Here is a 6,122-nt window from a genome sequence, read left to right on the forward strand (position 1 = left end):
GGGACTCTGGACAGTGTGAGCAATGGTGGACAGATGGAAACTATTGACACGCTGTCCCACTCTGAGGGTTTAGCGAGAGGTATCGTTGAATTGTTAGTGAAAAAGACAGTCTACCTCAGTGGTTCTCCTCGGGTTGTGATCACCTGTCAGAAAGGGGGCTCTGTCAAGGCTTTTGGACTAGGGGCTGTGTAGGACTCCAAACAGCCTCTTATGCCCCTCTTTTATTCACAGCATCTGATCTTTTCAGTGATGCAGTAGGAAAATGCCTATATGGTCATTACAAGCACCATTTGTGTTAAGTATCACAACTAATGTATGTCCTCTGACAATGCATATTTGAAGTTGCCAGGGTGGTTCCTCAGAAATTGAGAAAATGTTTCACCACTGACAGGACCAGGTGTCACAGTGGAACTTCAGATCATACCAGTTATGTACTCAGTTATATGTTAACTTTAGCTAAATGTCACTTGGCTAAATTTAGCTGATCTTTTTCAACAAAAGCAGAACCTTCATCTTTTGAATATGCTGAAACTAAGAAATTGTATACACTGTGGAAAACTGAATGCTACTATAAATTTAGCGTTAAACCAACAACGATGGTTGCAATAACATTAAAGTGCTTGAACGGTTTGGATGTAAGTCAAATTTCTTCCATAAGTACAACTGTACAGACAATTTCTGGCATCAAGCACATAAAAATTTTACAGTATGCAATAGAAAGAAAGTTTATTATTTTTGGCACTTTCAGTTATTTATGGTATCATCACTTCTTCACTCACTTTTGTTAACAGCTTGTCCTGGTCAGGGTTGTGGCAGTCTGGAGCCTATCCCAGTATCACTGGGGGAACTGGAGGGGGAACACCCTGGGTGCAATGGCAGTCCATTGCACTGGTATCATGTAAAGTTAATTTTTACATTTGCATAAAAGTAAAAATGTATTTGATGTTTGCATTAGGGATTTTCTAGTAATGCGTTTTGCATTGCATTGCATTTACTTCACTCCACATGAATTTTTCTCTACGAGGTAATTATCCTGGAGCGGTGTAATCTTGATAACTCCAAAAACCATCTAAGAAGCTGCTGGAAACAGAAAAAAATTAGGAGAAAAACTGGCCCTGTATTCCCTCATTATATAATTTGTAGAAATAGATTTTTGAGAAGTATGTCACTAATATGTTTCCTAAAGTACTGATATTATGGGAAAGCTGGCACTATTTGTATTTTACCAAACAGCAATGGATTCCTATGATGGCTTAGCGTTTGTGTATATTTTCAGTTGAGATGGAAAAAGCACAACAATGAGCATGGAAAAACAGAATGAATGTGTCCTGGCTGACGAGGTGGCACGGCAGATAGCGCTGCTGTCCTACGCCATTTCTGACTAGCGGTGAGTGATTAGTGTTTCCTCGCCATGTAACATTTAACAGACACACTTAGAGCTACGTTTTGTTTTACTCTTCCAAAATTTCAATTTCACTCATTCATTTCCAGCTGTGGGAGTGAGAGAAAGTACCGGTGAGAAGATAGGGAGAATGTACAGTATATTCTGCGGTCATTCAGGCAATCAACGTAAATACACCGTATGCCTAATGGCTATGCAGAGTGTGTTGTGTTTTCTGACAATGAAATACCCACAATAGACTAACAGTAGAGCCCAAACTGGCAGTGTGCTCTGTTCAAATTCTATTTTAATCAGAAATGCTCCGGTGGGTGATCTGATGGGGAATCTTTTTGAGCTGTGCTGGGATGATCCAGTGGGCTAGATGGCCAGTGTTGCAGAAGACCATGAGAGAACATGACTTTACCAGGCTTAAGTGAGTGCTAAATGAATCTTATTAGCACAGGGACAGACAGACTGGGAGAGGTCAAATAGTCTTTGTAGTGGAAATGCAAACTACACCACCGTAGTTTTGCTTGCATACTGCTTGCACACTAGTGCCATAGGTGTTTGCACTAATCTACACCAAAAATGGCCTTCTGCCATATTGCTATGAGCATTTTATTTATAAATATATCCTATTTGTACATTGCACATGGTCAGAAATGTTGTATCTTTCCGGCAGATTAGGGATTATATGAAATGGTGCCTTTGGGCTGGTGTGGGTTTTCTGGTGAGATATAAAGCGATGTTCCACAAGAAACAGATAAGAAATGTAAAGCTATGTTGCCTGAGTATCTTATGAGTCTAATATATTTATGGTAAAAAGGAACTAAAAGCTTGAATCTGTTAGATTGGAGTAGTTATTTAGAGCACCTGTGCCTGCTAGTGAAGAATGATGGCAGGTTACCCTATCGTAGTATTCACCGGCATACCTGACAAATTATTAATTTGTCAGGTATGCTATAATTTAAGTTATCAGTTATAAATACAAGATGATACAAATGAAGAGCTCATGCTATAAGGCAAACGTTTTTGCAGGCCCAGTGCAGATCATGGTAGTCACCTATTTTGAAGGACTCCAGCTTGAGTCTTTTCTCTAGAGCAAGATGCAATGTATGATTACAGTGGCTGTAAAAAGTATGTGAACAGACAGTTTGGTGAGCACCACAGAGTGTTTTTGGACAGAGATGAATGACTCATGAGCTTTTCTCAGAGACAACAGCAGGGAACTCGAAAAAAGCAATCAGAGCCAAATCCTCGTCATGGGAGCTACCGTCTGAAAGGACATAGCTTCCCGAGTCAAGCTGGGGCTTGTAACGTTTATGACGTCCGTTTGTTAGTGTTCCGAGGTCACTCAAGAATGCAACTAACTATGAGCGGTAGGCATTCATATTTGTGGTAACAAGTGCTGTTTATTTGAACTATAGAAGAAAGGCGCTAGCTTCTTAGCATACGTGCCATTCGCCACTGGTTGGAGACTAAATAACCACGGTCACTGAATAGGGATTAAATAAGATTTTCATGGAGAAAATCCCAGTTTGTGCAATTTTCCCTGGAGGTGGGATGGGTTGGGATGTCCTCATAGTGGATTTTCTCTGAATTGTTCTGTGACTATACCGTGCTTTGATTTTCAACACGTGCCCTCTCTGTCTTCTGCCGCTGCCAACAACCTGTCTCCCGGGGCACAAAAGATTCACAAATCAATCACACCGACTGATCCAATCATTTCTCACGTGGGCTGAAGATGAAAAACAGCAAGTACTGCACCATCCCTTTGCCTCCCTTCTCTCCACATCCCAAGCATAAAGCTTGGGGGACAATATAGATCCATCGGTGCAAGAAGTGGTTTGGTGGTGGAGTCAGCGGCAGACACAGGCTCATTGTCTGATAGTTTGATTCCACCCCATTAGCCTAATCTTTAATTACCCCTGTCTGGGGGAATACGATGGGCCTCTCCCTGCTCACCATGCTCTACCAAAGCTGATTATTGCTTAATCTGCAAAGCAATGTAATCTTTACCTTAAGACCGTCCCGTAACCGCATCTGACCCTGTGCCAGTCCTGTGGGATAATTCCAGGCACCTGCTAATCCTGTCAGCCACGTGCCACCGGCCCTCTTATAAACAACACTAACTGAACAGATGAGACCTACTGAAAAAAATTCAGACCCTGTTGACTATCAAGTGCTCTCCAGTTCCACTGAGACTTGAGTAGGAGCTCATTCTTCATTAGGATCTTAAATGGCAGGTCTTTTAATCACAGAATTGTGTGGGTCCCTTTGTTCCGGGACTGCGACTGAAATACACACACTCCCATTTCCAGCCCTTAAAGGCTAAGGTTGGGTGGTGTTTATTCACTACGGTCAGTCTGCGGAACAAAAACATTCATCGGACCATTAGTGTCATTATGTACAGGCAAATGGCACATGCGTACTGTCAATTCCCTCTTATGTCTGTAACAGTCATCCTCACTGTCTACAAAACAAAATATTTAAATTGTGTTGTGCCATCACAAAAATACACAAACTAAAAGCAATGCAGTTGCATGATACTAACAGTATCTCGAATAAGCATTAAATGTAGAGATTTATAGTGTAGCTTCAGTGTCTACTTCACACACTTCCCTGTCATTAAAAGTTTGACAGTGACACCATTCAGTCTAAGAACAAACACTCAGTACTCATTCACACACTGTCTGAACCACTTGTCCCATTCAGGGGTTGCAGGAGCCTAACCCAGCAACACGGGGTGTAAGGCTGGAGGGGGAGGGGACACACCCAGTACAGGATGCCACTTCATCGCAAGGCATCCCAAGCAGGACTTGAACCCCAGACCCCCAGAAAGCAGGACCTGGTTCAACCCACTGTGCCACCACACCCCTGAATATTCCTGCCTGATTAAATGGTTTTAGGACTGAATAAATCTCTGGTCAGTCTACCTTCCTTCATTGTTTCAAGGAGCCGGGCACATTTGATGTGAATGTAAGGCTGTGGCAGCTGAGCAGGATGGCCCACTGGAATTCCTCTGGTGACCAGGTCTAGAAAATGGTCTGTAGGACTGAGATAATGGCTCTGATCATTTTATACCTCCATGAGATTACCGCCCATTTGTCTTAAAGACCCCACTTTTCATCTTAACGTCTCAATGGAGTCTACAGGCTTCACCCTCTCCAAACTGAAACTGAGTAGGTGCATGATTTAATCAGGCATCGACCAACCTTCAGTGAAGTGGAGGCATGAACCTTCGCTTCTCTCACCTCACCTTCATAGTGCAAAAATTTCCGACCCTAGCGGGATTTATGTGGAGGAACGAAAATAAATAACACGTGTAGGTGTTACTGCTTCACCTCAGAGTGAAGATTCAAGGATGTTGGCAATACAGAGTTTTGGGGGGTGATATGTAGACCCACAAAAGAAGCCCAGATTTCCATAGGGAAACCCCAGAGAGACCTGAAGAAACCACCAGGAGATTTTTTTTGTATTCCTACTCTTTTATTATTATAATTTTCTTATTTTTTTGTTTTGTATGTGTCTCAAACAAGCAAAATGTGAATAAAATATTTTGACGCTAAGCATCCGGCTTTCTGTCTCCCGCTTTCCGCTTCTTTTCTTTTCTTGTCTCATCATGAGTGTACAAGGCAGGGGATGCGTGTGCTCGCTGAGCTGCTGGTGAAGGACAGTCACTGGACACTCAGCAGGTGGCTCTCTGTGTTACAGCCACTGGGTCGTGGGGGTGGGAAATTAACATTAAGAGGCACACAAACTGAACCAAAGGATGGCTGGGAAGAGTGGAAGGATGTACCGGCATGTATGGTGGAAATTCGGTTTCTTGATTTGAAGATGACAAGAGAACCAGAGAAAAAGAGGGGAACAGAGGGATAAAGAGGGATGCGTGGTAAAAGACAGGTCTCTGGAATTTAGCCAAGAGACAGAAATAGGAAAATGAGGAGGGGATAAAGAGAGATGAATGGTCAAAGTCTAGTTTCTGGACTGTAACAGAAAGAGAGTATAAGGGAAATGGGAAAAAGGGGGGATAAAGGAAGAGAGAGACGGAAGGAGGGGCAGAACCATGATTTTTCTGTAATCCTCTTGGCACACGCCGGAGCCTGTGCGTGCACGCGTGCCTGTGTGTGTGAGTGACAGAGAAAAAGAGCGAGCGGGAGAGACCAGGTGGTAGAGAAGGTCTTGACTGAGAGAGTCAGAGTGTTAGAGGGAGGAAATGAGTGCAGGAGAAAGGAGGCAGGTCAGCAGGAGCTTCTTGCTCTGACTCCCTGGCACAAGAGAGAGGGAGAGCAGCCAGGGAGGAGGTATCTTGTAAGCGCCAAGCACCAATGAAGCAGCAATCGGTGGAGGAGGAACCAAGCACGCTTCTACCGGGGGGAGAGTGAGCGACAGCAAACGGGGGAGCGAGAGAGAGAGTGAGAGAGAGAGAGAGAGAGAGAGGGGGAAGCCGAGTGAGGGAGGGTGGCATGCTTGGAGAGGGTGACGGAGAGCGTGAGCAGAGAGGAGACAGGGAGGAAAGCAGAAAATCAGCGCAAGAGGCAAAGGGACGGTAGCACCGGGAAGTCACAGAGGGGCAGAGATGGAAGAGAGCGATGGTCACAGGGAGAGACATGATAGAGGCTGATCTCTGCTGTATCAGGAACATAGGACTGTGTTGATAGACATGTTACATGGGGATTTAAGAGAGCAAGAACACAGAACGGCCGGGCTGTGGTGTGCGAGTGTACATAAGTGAGGGATC

This window comes from Scleropages formosus, chromosome 10, assembly GCF_900964775.1.
Source record: "Scleropages formosus chromosome 10, fSclFor1.1, whole genome shotgun sequence".
NCBI classification, from domain to species: domain Eukaryota; kingdom Metazoa; phylum Chordata; class Actinopteri; order Osteoglossiformes; family Osteoglossidae; genus Scleropages; species Scleropages formosus.